At 54.0% G+C, this 23,796-nt stretch overlaps 1 protein-coding gene across 4 annotated transcripts in view; it reads left to right on the forward strand.

The window, feature by feature from the left end:
* Positions 1-1,612: 1,612 nt before the first annotated feature.
* The window catches only part of NOS1 (nitric oxide synthase 1), a 55,264-nt gene continuing 33,080 nt past the window's right edge, over positions 1,613-23,796 (forward strand). Inside the window, exon 1 of one of the 4 annotated variants that reach the window (XM_010720567.3) lies at positions 1,613-1,747. The gene's annotated coding sequence lies outside the window, so the exon portion shown is untranslated. Of the gene's footprint in view, positions 1,748-3,304; positions 3,618-12,368; positions 12,523-17,167; positions 17,322-23,796 lie in introns of those variants that run through there. The other 3 variants (XM_010720569.3, XM_031556043.1, XM_010720570.3) reach the window with 3 other exon arrangements.

The raw sequence follows: 23,796 nt of genomic DNA on the forward strand, positions 1-23,796 counted from the left end.
TTGTCGTGCAGTGTTTGGTGAGGTGACAGTGTATGAATTATTTATGCCAATAAAACACTTGAAACAAGCGTGTCCCCTGGCTGCCAGCCACGCCGTGGGGCTGCCATGTGTCACCCATGGTGTGTGTATCCCTGGGGGGGGGGGTACGCCAGTCTCTCCATCCATGTCCCATAGTGTCCCAGTCTCTGTCTTTGGTGCTCGGTACGGAGTCCCCACGTTGCCCTCCTTATCTTCATTGGCATCACACTGCCCGTTCTCAGCTCTTTGGGGACAATGACTGATGGTGGTTGGGTGGAGCACGGTACATTGGGCCATCAATCTGGGCTGGGTGCTGCTGGGGGGTGTGTGTCCCCGCTGGGCCCCCCCACGGCAGGCTGAGCCCCATGGGCTGCACACATCTGCTGTGCTGTTCGCTCGCTGCTCCCTTGCCATCAATCTGCCCAGCCTCCTGGTGGAGCGTGGCAATGGGGGCCCTATGGGAGGGGATGGAGGGGAAAGCTGCAGTGGGTTTGTGCTGCTTCCTCCTCCCCAGCCCTTTCCCATGTTGCTGTCACCCGGGTGCTTGAAAGGTAAATAATGATGGCTTGCCATTAATAACCCATGAGCGCTCAACACTTTATCCTGGTGAGGGCTTTTCATCTTTCAAAGCCTGCAGGAGGTGGGAAGCAATTAGGGCAGCCGCGTCCCGGGAGTTTGCATGGGAGAGATGGGAGAAGCAAGGAACAAGAGGGAAATTGGAGTCTGGGGGCAGAGAGTCACCATTCAACGCCCCACTATGCCCAAGGCTTTGCCCCCCAGGTTTGTCTGCAGGTTGAATGTTGGGTTCACCTCGTAGCTCACGTATTCAGTAACTCCTGTGTGTTCCCAGTGGTCCAGAGTACAACTGGTTGGTGCTGGGTGGGGTGGGACAGTGTTGAGCATGGAGCTGGAGGTGCTGAGCTCTCATGCCTGGCACCACTAAGGGGATAAATCCAAATTGCAGTCCCAGATAACCTCAGTGGTGATGTCTGGGGATTTGAGGCTCCTCTGGGTCTGAGTCCCTGCATGCGGACGTGCGCGTTGCAAAGCCACGGGGTGCATGCATGTGTCTGTCATTCCCGGCTTGCTGCTGATGAATCATGAGCCATTAATACTGCACAGCAACCGGGAAGCTCAGGGAGCGAGAGGGGAGCGGGATGCGCCCGCTGCCAGTGGGGGTGTGGTGGTGGCACTGTGTCCCCAGGGCTGCTGGGAGACCCTTCCCTCCCGATACAGATATGTGCACATCTTCCCCTGAAATTAAGCGGATCCTGAAACCTTCCACTGAGCTGAACTTGAAAAATGAGATACATGAATGCCAAACTCACACAGCTCTGAGGTGTGGATGCTAATTCTGCTCTGCTCATTGGAGAGATTAATGTCAGCACAGAGGTGAGTGGCCCTGGGGGTCCCACCTGCAGGGGAAGGGATTGCCTTGACCCCCAGTGCCTGCCCCCCACCCCATGCCCCCCTGCTCCCATTGCTCAGCAGATTCCCTTTCCTCATCTCTATTTTTACCCTGACCTTGGGTGTTCGTCTCCCGAAATCTGAACCCAGTATCCAGGGACCTCGCAGGGCTCTGCTGGACACTGACACCCGGGGAGAGCCCTGCAGGACACTTTCCTGTCCAGAGAGGGGTAACCATCCACAGTTCCAAGCTTTGTGTCCCAGATGTCACAGCTGCAGCTTCTTTCGCAAGGCGAAGAATCGTGCCATGCCTTCAGCACAGGTAGAGAAACCAGCTGAAGGCTCTCCTATGCCTGACAGCTGTTTGTTCCTTGGTTTTTGGGGCTGGGGTGGCTTTATGTGTTTGTATGGCAAACTGTGAGGCTGGGAGTTCTGGAGCACTATCTTGATATCCTATTGGAACCCACTGGAATGGTGATAGAAATGTGGTGCCAATGTTCTCCCTGGGAATGCCCCACTACAGCACGGGCTTTCTGCCTTGGCTGTACTCACATAGGCACCATGCCCCTGTTGGGGGGTACTGGGCATCCCGGTGGATCCCCAGCTGGCATAGGAACAGCCCCACAGACCCGATCCCATGGACAGGGATGCTCTGTGGTACCCATTAGATCCTTGTCCCCATTTCTGCAGTGTGATTTGGGTCACCAAAACTCCCGTTCCAGCTGGGTGTCCTGAAGTTGGCTGGAGGACATGGTTGTCCCATTCCAGTAGCTACGGGGCTGTTTCCCAGCCCACTCTCACCCTGTTGCAATGACCCCCTCCTGTGCTGCTGGGATGCCCCACTCTTGGGGACTGGGGTCAGACATGGTGCCACTGTGGCCAGTCTGAGTCCCGGGTAGGGTTTTGCTGTCAGAGGGCTATTTTCAGGCTTGTAAATCCGATGGGTGACACTGCTTCTGGCTGCATGCCCGGGGCAGAGCCAGCCTCAGGGTTACACATCCCTCAGCCTCTGTGCTGCTGTGCTGGGTAGGATCCAACTTATTTGTTCCTATTTTTGGCTACAACCCCTGCTTCCAGCAACCCGGTGTGTGTGGATCTGTGTTCCCTCCTTGCTTGCGTTACGTTGCTCCCAACCACAAAATAAACCCCATCTGTGTGGGGTGAGATCCAGCCACAGGGAAGCCAAGGCACTTTGCCTGGCTGATTTCCACCCTCTCCATTCCCTGGGCTCGTCCCGGAGCTCACCTACCTTCGGTGCCCATTATGCAGACAATGGATCTCCCATTAGGGTTTCTCCCACACTTCAAACACAATGCACGGTGTGTGCAGGGGAGCGGCCACAGCCTCCAGGGGAGCACCTGCCTGGCACTGTGCTCAGACCGAGCAGCACTGCGGGATGGTGGTGAGCATGGCTGGGGGTCAGTGGGGCTCACTGGGGCTGGAGGTGGATGAAGGCCACTGAGGACAAGAGCGCTCTTTAGGGGAAGCTTAAAATAAGACCCTACATCCTTGAAGGTAAAATTCCTTTGGTTTGAGGCTTGCCATGGTTCTTTTTCCCAGAATTGTGTCTTTTGTAAAACTGTGGGATGGCTTGGGTTGGAAGGGATCTCAAAGATCCTCACATTCCAGCTTTGGGGTTTTGTAGAGGGGAAGGGCCTGGGGTCCCTCGTGGTACCCAGCTGGCACAACGCTGCAGGATGGGGCTTTGTCCTCTCTGTCCTGTTATCCGGGTGCTCTACATTGCCCTCCCCCCGCACAGAAACACACCTGGATGAGACCCAGAGCTGGAGGCCTCAAGCTGGAATACCACAGCTCACATGACTGGGAAAGAGCAGCGCTCGCTGCAGCTGGGGAGGGAGAAGTTACTGAATAACCCGAGTGCTGCAGGGCCCCCAGGTTGCAGTGTGCCTGCAGGTGTTTGCCAGACCCAAACCATCCGAAATGCCCCCAGCTCCCAACCCCACGGACCCCCACATCCACAGGGCGGTGTGGAGCCCTGGGAGGGATGCACAGCGCCGGGCACAGGGGAGGGGACGCAGTGGGGTGTCCTGAATGCCACCGTGGGAAAGCTGCGCAGCCGGCTCGGCACAGCCCTGCCAGCCCTCCTGCAGCTCTTCCGCCAGCCAGCGCGGATCGCCGAGCTGAGCGCTGCCATCCGCATGGCACCCAGATGGAGCCGGAGCTGGGAGTCGGTGCGTGCCTTGGGTTGGTGCTGGGGATGGGATTCTGCATGTGGGTGGATTGGAGGTGGTGTGTGGTGGCGTGGGGGGGCTGTACAGTGGGGTGTCCCCATTGTCTCCATGGTGTTCTATCTGTGCTGCAGCTCAGATGCTGCTGGGGGACTACGTGGGCACGCAGGAGTGGCAAATGTCCTGATCCCCATGTCACTGCCTGCCCCATAGCCTGGGCTGCGCTGGGGTTGCTTCCCACCTCCCACCCTCTCATGGTTCTGATTTAGGTCCTTTAGCCCTAACACCCACCCTGGGAAGCTCCATGGGGGACTTGCAGGTGGGGATGACAGCATAAAGAGCTCTCTCCTTCCCCGGACGAGGAGCTCATCCCACAGCCATTGGCGCGCAGCTGCTCAGCTTCCTGGGAAGTCCTATTGATGGCAAAGCACTGCTGCGGGGGAGACACAGCTGAAGTTATCTGGGGCTGTGTGTGCTGCAGATGCAGCCCTCCATTCCGGGGGGGCTGGATAGAGTGATGAAAAGTTGCAGCTCCAGTCCATCTGTTTCTGACAACCTGAGCGCTCTCCGGCAGCTTCTGAATTCAGAGTTTCTGAATTCCTCAATAATTAGAGTTTTTTGTGGGGAAAAAATACCCCACCAAAAAAAACCAACAACATCTGGGCTTTTTCATGATGGGAATGAAAAGCCAAGGTGGGTGTAGGAGGGGGAAGGTGGATTTTCATCCTTAGCAACCCAAATCTTTAAATATTACATCAGCACCGAAGAGGTGTAATTAAGAAGGAAACAAATGAGACCGGCTAATCTGTTTTGCTTGTTTGAGCTTAGCAGAGTGCAGAAAACAAACAGAGGCTGGATGATGAATGGGACTTCTTTCTGAGCCCCCGGGGGGGCTGGGATGTGGGGCTGGGTTTGGCCTCTTTCCCCCGGCGCTTGCTGGCTCGGGGCTGCCCGGCAGTGCGCGCGGTGCTGCCCGGTTCTGGCTGTAAGTGGCTGCTATGAAGGCAGCTCCCTTGGATGCCCTCCCGGAGCGGTGAGCGATGGGGACAGGGCTGTGTGTTGCTGGGGAACAGCAAAGCCTGAGCCCTGTAGGATGATGCCCTTCAGAGCAGTATTCCCATGGGCTTCTCCGCGTCCACAGGAGGATGAGCTTGGAGACATCCCTAGGGGCTGTGTTCCTCCTGGAGAACAAACATTGGTGTGGAGCACCAGAAGCACAGCACTCCCATCTCTGGGAGTGATGGGGATGGACAGAGCAGCATTTTGCAGCCATTCAAACACCCCATAGGTCTTTGGTGTGTTGGCCAGAGTGGAGCACTCCCTGCCAGAGCCCACTTCCAGGGTTTTGTTTTCTCCCTTCCCTGCTCTCCGGCACAGCCTGAGGTGCCAGGAGCAGATGGCAGCCATCGGCTGGGCTCACTCCGAGCCCCCACAGCTCCTGGCACGGGGCAGTGGCTGTGTAACCCTCTCACTGCCAGGCTCCTCCTAACCCCATGTCCAGCATCTCAATGAGGGTGTTGGGAGATCCTCTGGGGTGTCCTGAGAGAAATGGGATGTGGGTGAGTGGGAATGGAGTCACCCCACCGAGGTTTTGCGTTTTAGGTTGCACCACCAAGCATGGGCTTGCCTCAAAATATTGCAAAGCCCACTGATGCTGGAAATGTTTGCTCTGGTTGGCATCACCCCAGCACCCAGGGCTCCCTCTGCACCCACACACTCGCTCTTTGGTGATTCAGGGCTGCCCCAAGCATCCCATTTCCCTCCCACTCCCCCCTCCCTCCTCGGCCCTCCCCTGTGAGCCACATTGCATCTCCTGCCCCCGGAGGGCTGGGAAATTGGGAAGTGGCCAAAATGAAACAAGTCCTCCCCTCCCCTCCTGGGTGACAATTTCAGCCCTGCAGGAGTGCAATGACTGCCAGCTCCCGCGCCCACACCAGTCCTGGGCAGGAGCACCTGCAAAGGCCACAGAGAGCACAGCCCTTCAGCCCATTATTATTGTTATTATTACATTTTTATTTGTATCTTTCTCTCCAAGAAGGCTGGAGCTGTTTTTTTACAGCACTGCAGCCAGCAGGGTTGTTCCTGCGGCTCCTTTTGAGCAATAAGAGTGTCTCTAAAAGGGAAAATTGAGCACCTTGGTAGCAGGCTGTGTCCTCCTCACTGAGCTGAGTGTGTATCCCTCCATTTTGAGCCGAATAAAATTACCAGCAATGATATTAGCTCAGTCTCAAAGACTTTATCAATTTGCAGTTGTCTCTTCGATGATAGTTTTGTTGTTGTTGTTGTTTTATTGAACTGTCTGAGATGATTTCCAAAGAGAGCGCTGCAATCTGAACTATTAAGTAATTTGGAAGAGCAATTATTGTTGATCTGGAAACTCCCTGTGTTATTCCCAAATAAATCAACCTCGCAGTGAGAGCCGTGCGATGGAGCTGGGCTGATTTATGGGCAGGGTAGAAACGTGAGCTGGTATGGAGAACACCAAGGAGCAACTCTGTGCTCTGGGAAACTTTGATAGGATGGTGTTGGGTTCATAGGGATTGCAGATCCCTATGGACTGGAGAGAGTATCCCCATCTTGGTCTTTGTGCCCTCCCTGTATCTCCATCCCCAAAATGCTCCCCCCAAGGAGGGCTGGCAGGCTCCTGCAGAGGGCTCAGCTCCTCCCAGCACTGGGGTTTTGATTCTGGCCTGGCTTTTCCCCATGGAATCTTGGTTGTGAAGAGCTGGGAAGGGCTGCGCTCCCCTTCATGCTATGTGACCAGCCCTGGAGCATCATCCATGTGTGTCAGGTGCCAGAAATGCTGTGGTCATAGAATCATGAAATTGTCAAGGTTGGAAAGGACCTGTAACATCATCTAATACAGGTGTAGTTTTGTCAGCTAGAGCTGGTGGAAGTGACACCTTTCCTCCTCTTCCCTCCCCTCCTTTAGGGAGATTATGTGTACAGCATGCTCCAAGCCCTCGGTCAGTGGTGTTCCCAAGAGACTATTTCCTATTGCAGGTGGCAAATTCAGGGAGCAATCCCTTCCATTGTCCTGCTGGCTTTGTTCACCACAGGAGGCATTGATCTTGGCCAAGTGAAAATTAATGGATTGGCTGTTCTAAACCACAGCTCATCCTCTTGTTCAGTGGGACCACCGTGCCCTTTCCTCCAAAGCTGTTTTCCAGCCTTTCAGACCCATCCAGTCACCAGGGTTATCCCACCCAGGACAGGATGTGATGTTTGCCTTTGGGCAGCCCATCGCCATCCCTCCAGGCAGAGCTATGACCATTGACACACCAACAGTCCCTCTAATCTGGGTGAAAGTGTTCTTATAGTGTACTGTGCCTCCTTACAGTGCCTCCTTCTACACGCTCTGCTCCAATTTGTCTGTGTATTTGTTCTTTATTTCACCACTTTGATCACAAGAATGCTATGAGAGGCTGTCAAGTGGCAGTGGCGCAGTGGAACAGCTCTCCCCTTGCCCACAGAGCCAACCTCCTCGCTCTGGAGGCAGTCAGGGCTGCTGGCTGTGATTTACACCTGGGAAATCCCTACAGGCACTTCTCTATTGCTCTTGTTCATCATGAGTAGAAACAGCCACCAGCAGGATTTTCCATCACCTCCCCAGGCAAGTGCATAGAATCAGAGAATCATTAAGATTGGAAAAGACCACTAAGATCACCCCCCATGCCCTCCCACTGATCACATCCCTCAGTGCCACATCACCATGTTCCTTGAACACCTCCAGGGACAGTGACCCCACCACCCAGGGATGGAGGCAGCCCAGCAAGGCAGTGCATTGCAGCCCTCCTCCTTCTACATGCTCTGCTCCCACAGGTCACCCTGGGGCAGGGATTTGGGTTTGCATGACATCTGGAGGGTCCCCACCCCTCCGGTCTGTTGATGCTGTTTGGAGCTATTACTGTTTTCTGGTGGCTGCTGTTTGCCCACTCAAATACCTCAGTAATCCGCTAAGGGACCTCACATCTTCCTTCCTTTCTTCTTTTTTCTTCTTCTAAAACAATTAGCTTGGCTCAAGCCCTCTGCAATACATCAATTAATACAAGCTGAGGCAGTAAATTAAAGGGAAACAGGAACAACTATGCTGGGATTAGGTCACTGAAACTATAAACTTTGGAACAAATCAGATTTCCTTGGGAAGGGAAATGGACAGCCGTGATATGTCAAAAGTGAGATGAGACAGGCTTGGACCAACTTTCCACTTGGCTGCTGGATGCCAGAACTTCTTCCCTGGGGAAGTTTGGGCTGCCAGACCCTGCTGCTACCAATAATGCTTGGATGGCAAAACAAACAAACAAGAAGCAAGAGAAAGTGAAGAAGGGTGGGCAAACTGCGGATGGACTGGGAGAGGTATGGAACTGCCAGGTGCAACCTAAGGGGTTGGGAGGAAGAGAGAACCTTGGGGATCCTTCTCACCCCTTTTTCAAACAGCACATGGGCCTGTTGGCTTGTGACACGTACAAGAGGGCACGAGAAAAGCAATTGGCTTCTGCCCACAGAGCAGTCCAGGGCTAAGCATTGTTTTTTCTTCGCCATGGCTCTTCAGCAAAGAGCAAACTCTAGAGGTGGGAAAGGAGGGGAAGGGACGACTGGTGTCCCCCATCCTGGGCAGGGCCTTGGTCAGTTCACTGAGGAGAATCACTGCACCTATAAGAAAGGAGAGTGATCTGTTTTGCCCACAGTCACAGAGCAAGGCTGGTGGTAGAGTCCATCTATTACCAGTCTAGGAAGATATGGCCAATGAGGTTTTCTCCATCCAGCTGTTCAGGCTGTTGGCTCTGATCAAAACCAAATCCAGGGCTCCCTCAATACCCACGCTCACACAAACATATGTGGGGTGTATGTATGTAACTGTTCCTCCTCTGGCATGCACACAGAGCCTGTCTGGCTCCTGGCACTTCCCTTATGGACAGTTTCTAATGCATCTCCAAATGATACCATGAAAAAACAAAGCTGGAAAGGTCACTTCTGTGGCAGAAACAGCTGTTACGGCATAGGGATAAATGCATGGAGTGTGTAATACATCCTCCTCTGATCTCTAATTGCATCTCTGAGACTTGCAGCTAGCCAGGTGTCCTGTATTGAGCCCTGTGTCACCTCCCCTCCAGGCCTGTGCTCTGGGATGTACTACAAGGCTGTGTGGGAAGGTCAGGTTGGATCACTGCCTGTTTCACAGAGCCACAGCTTGATGAGCATCATGTCTGTGCCATGTGCAGTGACAAGAGCCATGAAGGGAGAGTAATGGTACTCAGGGCTCATAGAATCGTGGAATCATTAAGGTTGGGAAAGACGCCCAAGATCCCCAAGCCAAATTCCAACCCACCCCCACTGTGCCCACTGCCCACGTCCCCCAGTGCCACATCTCCACATTCCTTGAACATCTCCAGGGTTGGTGACCACACCACTCCCTGGGCAGCCTGTTCCCTGCAGAAGAACCTAAGGAGGGCAGAACACTCACACTTCTGTTCCAGCAGACACAGTGGGGAAAAACTCTCCAAAGGTGGGAGGATTAAAGTGATTTCTGATGGAGGGATCAGAAGCATCCTTGCTGCGGCCCTGCTGCATGGCACAGTGTGACTGCCCATGCTCTGCAGGACAGACAGACAGACAGATGTAGGCTGGGGCACCAAGAGGTGAACACGAACCACTGTGCTCTCCCCAGGATCATTCCCCCAGTGACATGATGCTTCTGCAAGGCCAAGAGTGGGGCTCCTTCCTCCCTCCAGTGCTCGCCAGCAGCACTCATCAGCCCATGCATGCTCATTAGCCGCAGAAACGCTTCTGCCCTTTTGGCCTCTTGCTCAGTTCTTGGCTTTGGTGCGCTTCTACAAACTGAATTACACCGTGTTTGTGTGTGAGCAAAACTTCCCCTGCTCTGCACCACCCCTCCCTCCTCCTCGCGCCCTGCTGTGTCCCTGGCATTAATGCAGGACCAGCGATGTCTCCGCGCCTTCCCTGTAGCATCCCTACATCCCCGACTCCCGGCACTTCACTCAGCCCACGCAGCTTCGTTAGCAGCCCACTGCCCGCAGACAGATCCCTGCTAATGATGGCAGCTCTTGGTGGAGCTGGAGCAGTGTAGGAGCCGCAGGGATGGGGTTGCGATGCTCTGCGTGGCCTTTCATCTCCGCAGTAATGAGGTACCACGGCCACCCCTGGAGCATGGCAGGTGGGAATGCTGGGCTGCCTGGTGGGGTTAGGGGGTCTCCAGGCCCCCACCTCTGGCTGGGAGGTGTCAGAGCAGGGCTGGGCTGTGGGATGGGTGCCTGTGGTGTGCAGCATGGCAGAAGCTGCCCGCAGTGGGTGTGCAATGGAACAAGGTGTTGCTGGAAGCATGCCTCAGAGAATTACTTTGTCTAAAGCAAAACAAGAGTTCATTTAACCCCATAAAAGCTCTTCCAGTACTGTGGGAGTCATTGTCTCGTGGGTATAACTACCGCACAAAGCAGTGTTCTCTGCTCTCCTTCAATCTGTGTTGCCCTCCCCTCTCGCTTTCTATAGGGACTGGCTGCAGTTTCTCTCTGTGCAAAGCGGTGTGAGATTGAAGCAGTGGGAGCTGGTTGGTGGTGACAGGTGGATGCTCAGCCCCCTGAAATCATAGGGGTATCTCCATAAGTGGTGCTGCATTAATTTACTGCCTCTTCACCACTTCTTGGGGGCAGTGGTGGGAGAAGCAATGAGATTTCAGTGTCTTTGAAGGCAAACTCATGGCTGTTCTGGTGGCACCATGTAACTTGGTTTCCTCCTTCACCTTCGCCTCTAAATTACTCATTCCTAAACCTCTTAAAGACAGAGAGCTGATCCCAGTAAGAACGCTCCCAGACTGCATGATGGCAGCCAAAACCTCCATGTAGGCTCCAGAACCGATGCCAGGAGGACCCCACCAACCCACACCAATGTCTCAGCATTGCCTCTGTGCCATGGAAGCCGCTGCTGGTGGGAAGAAAACCTGTGAGTACAGCAGACAGTGAGTCCTGGCTGATGCTGTAGCAGGACACACATCAATCCACTGTCCTGTAGGTTTTTATGAGGTTGATGCCCTTGGACACTTCATGGACACTTCCAACAACACCCTTGAGTGCAGAGCCAGCAGGATGGGAGAAGCCAAGGCAGCAAAGCACAGTGGGGATGTCCCCCATCCTCCCCATCTTTTCCCTTTGGCCCACTAGCAGTTGGGGTTTTCTAGGGTCCGGGAGACGATATGGGAGCAGAGCCGCAGGCAGCGTGGTCGGGAGGTTCAGACACCGGCTAATCCTGTTAGGAAGGCAGTGGTTATTGCAGGGCTTCCAGCGGGACCTGCTAAATGAACCGTAATTCTGTAATGAGATTTCCTTTTCCCGGCCAGACTAAATGTTCTTGGCCACTGGGAATAAGAGGTTGGGGGGAAAAAAAAACAAAAGGAAAAAAGTAATTGGGGAGGGGGAAGCCTGTCCAAGGCTGTGTCAGTCCTGATTGCATTGGGGATGTGTAGAGCTCTCAGATGCGTCTGCTTGTTGCAGACCTGGGCTGCAGGCTGCCCTGTGCTCCTCTGCAGGGGATTGACAGAACCCAGAGAGCAAGCAAATCCCATCCGAAGTTGTGATATCGCTCCGAATTTCAGAGAGGCCCAGACGCTGTGTGTGAGGCAGCAGAGGGCTGGAAGGACAGGGGCATATGAGGAGAAAACATGCTCTGGGGAAACAGAGGGTTCTTTGTGGAGGAGTTGAATGGCAAGAAGAAGTGTCCCAAGTGGGTTTTGTTCTGCCTCATGGCTACAAGGGGAGAGCAGTCGGGCTCCGTGGGGTCTGGGGCTCCTGCTGGGAGCCCTTCCTGCAGAGCTGCAGAGCCAGGGGCAGTACTACCACCCGTTTTTGTCTTCCCTGATCTCGAGTTTACTTGTTGTTTTCATTGTTATTATTGTCCCCTTTCTTTCTGATCTTTCTCTTAGAGAATACGGCAGTCTTGTATTTCTAAATGAGAACAGCAGCTCTTTGCCTGCCAAGCACAGGGCCAGGCTCTTCGGCCACGTAGGTGAGATGGGACGCACCATCTGCAGCCTGCCCTGTGCAGCGCCCCCCAGATCCCACCCACAGGCAGCTGAAGAAGGAGACAGATCTCTGAACCTTTTTCTCCACTTTTATATGGTGTAATCTGGCCCCTGCCCTTCACGTGCCTCCATTTCCCCACTGGTAAGAGAGGAGTTGAGAGATGGGTGTTTGTTTTCTGGCATTTTGTAGGGCAGTGCTTCACAGGACCAAGGGATGCTCAGGCTACTTTTCCTGATTTCAGTCTTTTCAGTGTTTTTACCCACAAAGCCTTCCTCAGACCTCATGCTGCAGGGGCTCATGCTCTTTCCAGGCATTCCTTCAGCCCACTTTCGTAAGTAAATGGGGTCCATGGCACAGCTGTCCAGGGAGTGCTGGGGCCACCATCCCTGGAGGTGGTGAAGGAGCATGGAGATGTGGCACTGAGGGATGTGGTCAGTGTGCATGGTGGGGGTGGGTGCTGGGATTGGTCTGAGGATCTCAGAGGTCTTTTCCAACCTTACTGATTCCAGGATTCTACGATTCATCCAGCTGTGCTCTTGTACCCCAGCATAGCACAGCTGCATTCTTTTGACCAAATTGAATGAGAGGGTTGAGATATCAAAGCAATGAGGTTTTGGTGTGCCACCTGCATTGGGTCCCAGGTGACCTAAATGAGCATCCCCTATTAGGACTGAAATCTATGGGGTGCTGGTCAACTTGGGAGAAAGTAACATAGGAACATTTCTAATCTGGGCAGGTCCTGCTAGTGTTGTGAGGTCACCATGATCACCTCAGTGCTTACCTACAAGTGACACTAGAGCTGCTCTATGTTCCTCTAATTACTGAAGTTGGCTTTGGAAGCAGCAGGCAGAATTGCTGGGATCCAGTGGCTGCAGGTGAGTGGATTGCTGGGCAAAAAGCACCAGAAAGCTCTAAATTGCTTTAAATTCCATGGAGGTGGTGAGCCCAGGGTGCCAAATCCTGTGGCTGGGGTCTTGTGTCAGCATTGCAGCTTGTGGTGGGGCTGTTGGGATCTGGGCTGGTCCGAGTTCAGTTGGCTCTGTTTCCTCTTTTTCCTGCTCTTGAAGTAAGATTCTGGTGGTGAGGGGAATGAATTGTCTTAATTGGAGGTGAAATGTTGTGATCGTGCTGTTCCCCATGCAGTTGGCTCCTTTCAGCATTCAATTCCATCTTGGTTGAAGCTGCTTAATACCTCCAAATTACAGCAGCTTTTCAACATCCCATGAAAGTCATTCCAGAAATAAATCCAAATTCCTGGCAGTGCTTCTGCACAAACTTCTCACCGCTCGGTGGGAAGGCTGAGTGCCACTTTTCTTTGGGCTGTGGGGAAAAAATAAAAGGGGGAAAAGCACAACTCTGTGCCTCCTGTTGTTGCTTCTCTCCCTGCTGGCACGTGCGTTTGGGATGGGGCAGCTCCTGTGTTGCTGCACGGCTTTGGCTGGACACTGATTCACAAGTGTGTAGCAATGCAAAGCGTGTCCTGGCACACGCTGCTACCTACGTGTGCTGAAGCAGCAGTCTGGGGCTGGGATGAGCCTTCCTCATCATCACCAGCCTTCCTCACCATTGCTGAGCCCCTGAGCTATGCATGTGGGGCTGCCCTACTGCTGCTTTAGGGTCAGGGATGGATGGGGTTCACAGCTCACTCAGCCTCAACGAATGCCAAAACATGTTGCTTTATTTCCATGGGTCTGGAGGGTACGGCAGCCCCTCTTCACCCACCCCCAGTAGCACACGAGGGGCTTCACCAATGGGTAGAGGAATATTTCTGTCGCTTTCCTTGCAGCTTGTTTTCTGCTAGCAGGGTCTTTTTTGGGAATGAAGAACTCGGCAGCAGCTGTGGCTCAGTTTAGGGCTGGCTTTGTGTTCCTTGTGCTGTGAATGCTCTGCAGATTGGGCTTATCAGCCCTGTCAGCCTGCTGCAGCCCTTCCGTGCTGCCCCGCGCCTGTTTACCCAGCGCTGCACTGACGCAGTGCCCCTTCCTACTTCTGTCCCACCCACCCTGAGGTCCCACACCGATAACTCTGAGATTAGAGATTTGGGTCTTATAGAAAGAGCTGTGGACCTGCAGCCCTCTGTTGTGCTGCTTCATAGGGAGAAATCTCCACATATACTGCTAAGGTTTGGCACAAAGTGATTTCGATAATTATCTCGTTAATTAACTCAAAGATTAAATAGCGTCATTTGGGGGTCAGATCCTCCTGGAAGGGAGCGGGCATGAGGCAGGGACCCAGCTGCTGTACTGCACAGGGGATGGGCTGCCTTTTGCCAGCCTTAATGACCTCCATTCTGCTTATTTTCAGATGGTTTTTTGAGGTCTCTTCCAACCCAAACCATCCTATGGTTCTGCGATGCACATCTCACTGATTCTATGTTTCAGTGCAGCTCTGTGCTGCTGAGCACCTTCCCCCCATTTCCAGCTGCCGACAGCTGCCTCGGATATTTGTGCTTGAAAGTGTTTGCATCTGAATAACCCAGGAGTCACTCCAGCCGCTCCAGCATGCGGAGCAAGAGAGGTCTCTGAGCAGGTTTTTCATCTGCTCAAATTAGAGGCTGGATTTACGAGGCGTCCTTGGGCTTTGGTGTGTTTGTAAAACCTCCAGCATGTCCTTAAAAGGAGGATGAAAACAATTCGGGTTTTGATGGTGAGGTGTGGGGCTGGCGCGGGAGGGACGTGGTGCACGACTCGTACAGGCAGAGCATCACGTTTTGAAGTAAGGAGAAAGAAACACAGAAAGGGAAGACAGACAGGTACAGCTCTGCCCTGTAACAGTGATGAAACATTAATTCATCCCCCTGGAATTTCTTGTTTGTGAGCTGCCATAATTTCATTTCTTTGGTGTCTGTATGAAGCTGGAGTTAGTTTAATGCCAGAAGCCAAATACTCTCCAACTAATATCTCTTTATTAGATTTGTGAGTGTGTGTGTGAGAGAGAGAGTTCCTTATAACCTACTTTATACCATTGGAAGTGGTGTGATGCACTCTGAAAGACTCAATCCAGCCCCGTGACCCATGGTGACGTGAGGCTGTAGGCACGAGTTCGACTTTTTGATGCCATTTCCAAGTTTTTTGCCCCAAATGTGTCCTAACACTCACCGAGCCGGGGACTCCCAGGCCCTCAGACCTGCAGTACCAGCCAGCAGTGCGGGCTCACTGCCACCCATAGGCAGCTCCAGCATCCGCACCCGCTCCGAAGCTGAGCACGGACAGAAATCCTGGGATTTGTCCCAAATCGCTGCCAGTCCCCCATCAGCTGGCGGATGTGTGTGTCTGTGTGTGCGCAGTGCCATCGGCTCCTTAAGCTTTGGGTATAAATACGTTCAGCTCTTTCTTTATTCCCGTCGCAGTAATCCCTTGGACGCATTTCGGGCTGCGTGGAAATAGCAGCCGGGTGACGGCTGTGTGTGTGTGTGTGTGTGTGTGTGTGTGTGTGTGCGCACTGCCGGCTCCCGGGGATCTCTGAGCACATTCCCCATTGCTGGAACCCCCCGACCCCTACAGCTCCCAATGGAGGTGTGTGAGGCTGAGGGGAGCCCGGGATGGGGGGAGAAGGAAACTTGGGCGAGCGAAGCGCTGTGTTTATATTTGGCTCCCATAACACTGTGAGCATATGGCTGGAGGCAAATGGCACTGAGCTGATTTCATGGCAAGGGGGAGTGTGGGAAGGGGCAGGGGCAGGTGCTGTCCCCCCGCCACAAGCTGAGCCGGGCGATTTCTTGCTCATCGAGCTATTTGCATTCAGTGAACGGCTGGGGCATGGGGTGACTTGTGCAGGTGTCTTCCCCATGGCCCTGGGTTCCCTGGGCTGGATGGGGCAGGGTTACAGGAGTGTAATCCTGATGGAGAAATCCTGCCCCGAGTGTTCTTTGCTGGAGGAGGAAAGGTGCAGATGTTGGTTGTCACACTGAAACCTTTTCCAACCTCAGCATCTGGGGGGTGGCTGCTGTGACACAGATGGAGACTGAGTCCCCTGGTGCAGGATGTGCGGAGGCCACCAGCTCCTTCTGATGCCAGCACTGTGCTGTGGGCTCCATGGGCAAAGCCTCAGCCAGCACAGAAATGAGCACTGCTCTGCTGAGCGTTATGCAGGGCAGCGTCCTGGGAGGAGGAGGATGATGGCCATCCTGGTGACACAGAGCACAGCTTGCTTTCTTCCTACTGGGTCTTGTGTGGTTGTTAGTGGGGTAGGTGGGCAGGGCAACCAGAACTGGCTGCTGGGAGCCCCTCTGTCTGGAGCTCAGCACCCATTACTCTGATTCCTGATTTTTCCTCTCCAGCATCTCACATCACAAATCAAGGGAAGAAGTTCTTGGGCTGCCCAGGCTGAAGGTGACAACTTTTGGCCCATGACCATGTCACGAAGCCTTTCTTTGCCTGCATGCCCCCACCCCATGCAGCTCTGCCCCCTCTGTGGGGCAGGCTTCCCTGCCCGATGGAGCACAGCAGATGTCATTTAGAAGCTTGCTATTAAATTAGTCCTCCTGCATCTAAATAGGCATAATTATGTTTTCATTAGCCCCAGACAGTGCGTTACAGCTTGATGTATGAGTAGTGAGAGGAGCAGGGGGGTGCAGCCCCAAAAGTGCTGCTGCCATCCTCCCCTGTTTGCCAGCTCTGCAAGAGTCCCTGTTCATCAGGGAGGATCAGGGCTGCCTGCTTTGCCCTCCCTGAGGGAAGTTTTGTCATTTAGTCACCCACTGTGCCATGGTTTATCCATGAGCATCCTGAGCACCGGGCAGCCGGGGCTGTGTGCGGGGCTACAGCTATGTTTCTCTGCTCCAGGGGAGCTGCCCTTGTGCTCTGGGAGGGGGCTGCATGCAGGTGAGCTCCTGCCCGAGCTCCCGGTGGGATTTATATAATATTATATATCTATAATTATGTGTTTGTTGTTGCCATGGGAATGAGCACAATTGCAAAGCCTGGAGACTGATGTCAAGCCTGGGTCTGTACTGGGCCTTTTTGGGGGCAGGGGCAGGTCGGAAGGGGAAACGCAGAGAGGAGGAGCCCCTTCCTTGCACTCTCCCCCCCGTGTGCAGCCCCTGCACAGTGCCCAGCTCTTCACTGGGGGCAGTGGGGGACACTGGTGCCACTTGCCCAGGGCTCAGGGGTGCAGGGATGAGCTTGGAGGGAGGCTGTTTGCTATCAGGGAAAAAGGGAACCCCATTGTGTTATTGCCCCCTACAGCAGCATGGTGCAGGGAGAGGGCTGTGGCTCTCTGGGGGTGGGGGGCTGAGCTGGCTGAGCCCCCCTGCCCTGGGGTATGCTGTGGAGGGCTGCAGGGCAAGGAGTGGGGCTTTCCAGCAACAAGCAGGGGCTGGAGGGGGTGGGGGGTGCCTCTCGGCTCTTTTATTGATAAGGAAGCTGAGGAGGGGGTGATGCTCATCAGTAAGGGGAGGGGGGGGGAAAGCCAGACTGGAAATGAGGTTATATAAAAGATGTATGATTTGGAGAGCGGAGTGTCTCCTAATGAGGGCTGCACCGGCTCGCTCCACACCCATAAAAACCCGGGTTGGACGTCAAAGCGGATTCGTTTCGGTGATGCTGGGATAAAGGGGCGCAGCGAGGAGCGCTCCCTCCCCGCACAGCCCCGCGCTCGTCCCTCCGCAGCTGCCGGGAGCGAAGCGATGCTCCGGGCACGGACGAGGACAGGGACGGCTCAGCTCCGCCGCACGGTAGGTGATGGGACGGTATGTGTGTGTGTGGAGGGGAAAACCCCCCAATCCCACACTGCTTCCCCGGGAAACTTTGCGATGCGGGAACCCCGCAGCACCCCGCAGCCATAGGTATGTCCCCACCCCGCTCCCTCTTACCCCGGCGGGGTCCGCTGCAAACTTCCGTGACGCCCCCGGGATTGGGGGGCTGAGGCAGCTGCAGGGAGAGCGTAGATCTTGTCTCCCTTCCCCGCAACTCTTTGCAGTAAGTTTGCATGGGGCGGGCGGCATAGCGGTTTGCTGGGGGTGGGGGAAGGCACGGGCAGGGGTAGGGGCAGTTTTCTGGGGTCGTGGGGGGGGAAAGGGGCAGTTTAACAGGAGTAGGCGGACGGTGTGCGTGGGGAAGGCAGGGAGCCAATTTGGCTGGAAAAGGCGGGCAGTGTGCCCGGGACGGGCGGCAATTTGCCCGAAGAAGGGGCGGGGGGGCGGATGTAATTAGTCCGGCAGCGGCTGGGGTAGGGAAGCAGCAGGTCTGGGTCGAGGGGGGGGAGGTGGAAGGGGGATGGGTGTTGATTCCCAGAGGGTGCGTGGGGTCCCGGGGTGGGATGTAGGTTCTCGGGCGGCACGCTGCAGGTCCTGAGGGGAAGGGGAGGGGGGAGATGCGCAGGGACCAGGGGCAGCTCTGTGGGTTCCCGGGGGATCGCAGGGTCCCATCCGGACACAGCGCGGCTCCCCGATGGCCGCGGGCGCTGCCGGAGCTGTCCAGGGTGCTGAACGCGCGCCCCGACCGCACCCTGTGCCCCCACCCCGGAGCTGCGCGGGGCTCGAGGCTGCTGGAGATGCACCTTCATTCCCTCCCGAGCCCCTCCCCCACAAGAAGTGCTGCTCCTCCTGCCCCACGCGTGTTCCCCTTCGTCTCTAGGGCAGTGGGGTGGGGAGGGAGCGAGGTCTGGTTGGGGAAGGGGTACACCGGTGCAACCCCACATCAAAACCCTGGGACTCAAGGCTGGCTCCTGCCTCCCCACAGGGACAGCTTGAACCTGGTCTCTTGTTTGCCCCCACCTGGGCACAGCGGACCTCAATAGTCTCCTCTGCAGCACAGCTGGGAGCTGCGGTGTAGGGAGCACAGGAGCTGAACCCAACTGGCCCTGCCTGCGCTCCCATTCTTGGCTTGCTTTGCACATAGCAGCTGGGGTAGTGGAAAGCATTTGATGGAAAGCTTTAGGTTTTTTCTGGCAAAACAGAAAAGAACCTCTGTGCACACACATCTGGAGCCCCTGGTGCTGGAGTGGGTGTTGGTGGGTATCACTCCCCAGTGCCAGCCCTGCAGGGCATTTCCCTGCTCAGCTCCATAGCCCAGGTGCAGACATTTTCTTCCAACGCTTTCAAGTTACGACTGTCATGAGGAAATTCTGGCAGGCAACTTGACAATTATCTGCTGAGTCCCTGAGGAGCTGATCCGCCTCTCACTGATATAGAGGGGAAGTGTCTCCTTCCTTCTGCTGGGAGGTGTGTGGGATTGCAGGGCTGGGGGCCCACTACTGTGCATGCCAGCTGCTTGTCTGCCTCCCCCTCCTCTGCATCCCCCACTGCTGGGGCTCAGGATGCAGAACAGGACGTGAATGGAGAGCTGTGGGGAGGTTTTGTGGTGGGGGTGTACAGAATAACACTATGCTGTAGATGTCCAACTGCACACCTTTGCTATTCCTTTCAAGCTAAAGGTCTCCGGTGGGGAAGTCTTCTTTAGAAGAGTTTGTTTTTTTGTGTGTCAGCAATTTCTTCCTCTGTTTCCTTCCAGCTTATGTCACCCGGAATATTTTCTTACCGATGCCACCAGCAGCCTATCACTCTAGCTTTTGAATGTGTCTGTGTTTGCAAACAAACACCTGGTGCAGAGCCTCTCCTGGCACAGCCATGGTTTGGGGCAATATTGCACTAATGAGACATCTGCGCCGGGAGCAGCGTTACACTCCCCTGTGAGCAGCTCTGAGCTCTCACGCCCTTTGCTTTCCACCCATTCCCACTGCCAGTGATTGAGTGTGAGCTCCAGAGAGGCCATCTTAGGCAGGGGCATCACTGCCTTGTGCCTGGGGCTGAGCGTTCTGACAGGGGCCCTTGGGGGTGTTGTGACCCTCCTGGTTTTATTTCTCCCTTCCCCTCCTTGCCCCCCAGCTGCTTGCCTCGTGTATTTTGTGTTTTGTGTTTCTGTAGTGAGTCTGTACAAAAGGCTCAGGAAATCTGCCAGATTGCCCAAATCAGCTCCTGAAAACAACTATATATAGTAACCCATAAGTCACGTGAGCTCGGCGCGCATAGATTAGCATTTACCTTTCCCGAGGAACGAGGGTATTGTCTGATACTTGTTGATACCATCAGTTTTGACTAAAGAAAGACAACCACGATAGAAAGGGACCGGTTCTGACAGAGTACAAATGAGAGTGAAAAGCCCTTGCTCTGCTCCCGCTGCTCTGATTGTATCTGTGTATTAAGTGAAATCTATAGACGTGATCCGATCTCTTGTACGTATCCAAAAATAAACACATTGTGTCCCGAGGAGAGAAGGAGCTGTAAGCCACTGTCTGTGACTGGAGCTGGATGAAAGCACGTTCGCTTCCATCTGCTTCTCCCACAGGAGCCCCGCTGGGCTGTGTGATGCCAGAGCCCAAGCCCTGCAAGGCAGCTGCAATGTGAGGTAAACCAGCACCCACCCGCAGCACTCAGAGCTCTGGGTATGGCCATGGGAACCAGCAACCTGCTGTACAGATATATGGCTGCGAAGCCCATATGCTATCGGTATGTTGATCCATATGCAAAGCATTGAAGCCTGCAAGTGCTGCATGTGTGTAGATAAAACTGGAGGTATTTATGCTAATACAACTCTTTCTATAGCCCCTCTTTTACATGACAATTCCGAAATGCTTTATGAGATCCCGCAGTACACTTCTAGGGCAGGCTTGTCTTAATCCCATTTTGCAGACTTTCGGGCTTATGCTTTCAGACACGCTGAAAGCACACAGGCCATCCTTGCTGTTAGAGTCATAAAATCTGGCTGTTTTCTGAGCAGAACTCACCCTTCATCCCTCAGTCCACCCAGCTGTGGCTCAGTCGAGGGCACTGGTCCCATTGGGGTGCTTCAGCCAAAAGCAGCACAGGGTTGTGAGGTAGGGGAGATGAGCATTGGGGCAGCACCCACAGCACAATGCTGGAAGCTGAAAAGTCTACATCCCCCCACTCCAATCATGCTCAAATCAGAGCCAAAGCCCTCTGCGGGACAAGGGATGGGTCCCAGGAGAGCACTGCTGCTGCTGTCGGTGCTATGGCAACACGTGCTGATGGAAAACCCAAGGGATGGTGCAACCAGGAGCTCAGAGCCCAATATTTTCCAGAGGATTGTAAATAGTGGCACAAAGCAGTCTTGGTGCAAGGTGGTGACAATGAGGTGAGTTCCCACTCAGTGTCCTGGAAGGGTGACCAACCCTATCGGAGCACTGCGCCAGGAGTTTCACTCCCAGCAGTGGCCCCATCGATGCTGATGGCTCAGGAGTTGTAGCCCGAGCCAACCTGCTGCAATTTCAGATTCTCTTTTTCTTTTATCCCAAATAGAGCCACAATTCCTCTCTCGTGCTGGGACTGGGTTTCAGTGCCATCCATCACGCCGCATTTTCTCATTTATTTCCCATCTACCTATTTTGTCATTTAGGACAAAGCGTTGTTGTGTTAACACAGCTCTCATTTGTCACATTGGAGTCACTGGTGTAACTCCAACCCTCTTGGCAAATTGATCGCAGCGAAATTTATACTTTGCAGATGGGCCGAGCCCTAATAGGAACATCAGTTTGCGACAGGGTTAGTGGCGGAACTGACGGTTTTATCTAAACTCTGTTTCAGTGCACACCGCAGGCGCTGAGAAAATATTGTACGAAACAGTAAAATAGAAACGGCAGCCGTGCTACGGAAATATGTTCAGCCTTGAACTCCAAATTAAAACAAAGCCGGGTTTCTGTCAGCCAAAAAAAAAAAAAAAAGGGATTTTGTCAACAGAGTTGTCTTGGCAACAATGGAACCGATCACCTTGCAGCTTGCCCAGTGTGGGGCAGCAGGTGGGGCAGGGTGCAGGTAAATCACGGTGAGGGCTTTGATAGGTCATGGTGATGTTTTGGCAGTACTGAGGTGACAGGGGCATGGAGAACATGGGATGCACAGACTGGAGCAGGCTTCCTTTGGTTGTTTAATTCGCTAAAAAGAGATGGTTTGGGTGGACACCAAAGGTAGTGGTTGTGTAAATATGCAGGTCAAAAGGATTTGGGGCTGCCCAAAGGCTGGGGGCTTCAGCTCAGATCTGTGGTGATAAGCAAATGCATAAAAATTTGCCTTCCCTAAAACAAAGCCCTGCAGCTGGGTGCTGCCATGGGGTTGTCGTATGAGCAGCGAAACAATTCCATGATTCAATTCACACCTGGTGTAAATTGGGTTTGTCAGAAAGGTGCGGCAGATGCAGTGCCCCAGGTCCCAGCAGTAGGGATGGGATGGAGGACAGGGGTGTGGAGCTCAGCAGCAGCTGCATGCAGACATCAGAAGGGCTGAAGGGAGGTGGATGGAAGGGCCGCACACACAGGTACGGCGTGGTCTGAGCACGCAGAAGGGCTGGCATGAGCGAGCTGCCTGCTAGTGAATCACTTTAATGCTCCATTTTCAGATGCACAAACATGCCGGTTTACAGTAACTGTGCATATGTTGCATCCCATTGCTCCTCATCAGAGTCACTGACGCTCCACGGGTTGTAAAAATTAAACGGGCATAAATCCATCAGCCCTGGGGTTCTGCGTTGAGCGGCATAAATCCCACGAAAACTAATTAAATAAGACAATGGTGTCCATTTAAAGCTGGCACGTAGAAATGTGAGCCATTACCGCAGTGATGATTTACGAGAGACAAGACTTGAAATTGCATTATGAGGGCAGGGGCATGCAGGGTGCCCACGCCAGAGGCTCTGGGTCCATGCGGCTCTGCCCAGCCCGCAGGTTGTGGCTGTGATGGGCAATGGACTGTGCTTAGGGAAGGAGATTTATTTCCCCTCTCCTTTGCTTTTTAAATCAAATCACCAATTAAGGCATGTGCTGGAGTTTGTTGCTTGAAATGTTATCTGGGGGTTCGGAATGCTTTTCTCTGTTGGCTTGCATAAGACTTGTGAGGCCCTGAAGCGTGTCCAGTGAAGGGACCCCAGCTGTGCAGGGTCTGGAGCACACGTCTTATGGGGAGCAGATGAGGGAGCTGGGATGGCTCAGTCTGGAGAAGAGGAGGCTCAGAGGAGACCTCATTGCTCTCTGGAACTCCTGAAAGGAGGCTGTGGTGGGGTAGAGGTCGGTACACTCCCAAGTAGCGGCAATAGAATGAGAGAGGATGTTTTCAAGCTGTGCCAGGGGAGGGCCAGATTGGGTATTAGTAACAATTTCTTCTCCAAAAAAGTGGTGATGCAGTGGCTCAGGCTGCCCAGGGAATAGTAGGGTCTGCCATCCTTGTAGGTGTTTAAGGAACATGGAGATGTGTCACTGAGAGACACTGTCAGTGAGCACGGTGGGGATGGGCTGGAGTTGAACTTGGGGATCCAGGAGGTCTTTTCCTACCTTAATGATTCCATGATTTGTTCCTTACGCAACTGCCCTTGAAGCTACACCATGCCTGTACACCTGCCATAGGGGTACATGTGCTGCACCTATTCTTGCACTGGTTAATGCCCACAAAATGAGGCACAGCTGCACAGGTGGATGTTGAGACTGGAGGGAGTTAATGCTTCGGTAATACTGCAATGAGATTCTGAAAGCTTGCAGCTCTGCAGCGCTTGCTGCGTTCTGGGAATTCAAGTTGGCTTCCTCTGGTTTATGCTTCAGAAGTTGAGGGAAACTGAGGCAGAGTCGGACAGCCCAGCTGGGGATGTGTAATGCACTGGGGGCACACAGCACCAGCCCCCTCCAGGCTGAAATACATTTCCGTGCAAGTAGAGCTCAGTGACACCAGTCACTGCGCTGATCTGAAGGACTGAGACGGCAGCTCTGAACACCCGACCTGACACACCTGCTGCTGCTGCTGCCTGCATAAATCAGGCTGCTAATGGTGCTTGGAGGCAGCGCCAAGCCTGACAACCCACACCGCCAGCACAGCATCTCCCTGAGACATCGCATGGAGTCGGTGCTCTGGGGCTCATCTAAATCATGCCCCATGGTAGAAACGCAGCACTGAGCACAGAGGGCAGCGTGTTCTGGGGCCGTGGGGATTTATGCTTGTAGAAGGGGCAGTGAATGCAGTGCTGGGCTCGTTGTGAGCATATTGCATGGGGTCTATACGCACTGTTGCAGCGGTGACTAACGCAGAGCAAACACTGGGGCTGACCCCATGGCAGGGAGGCTGATGGCCCTGCATTGAGTGCTGCTCACGCAGCTCTCAGAACCATTTGTTCCTACATCGTGTTGGAAATGAATCCTGCATGGCTCAGGCTTGC

This window comes from Meleagris gallopavo, chromosome 17, assembly GCF_000146605.3.
Source record: "Meleagris gallopavo isolate NT-WF06-2002-E0010 breed Aviagen turkey brand Nicholas breeding stock chromosome 17, Turkey_5.1, whole genome shotgun sequence".
Lineage (NCBI taxonomy): Eukaryota > Metazoa > Chordata > Aves > Galliformes > Phasianidae > Meleagris > Meleagris gallopavo.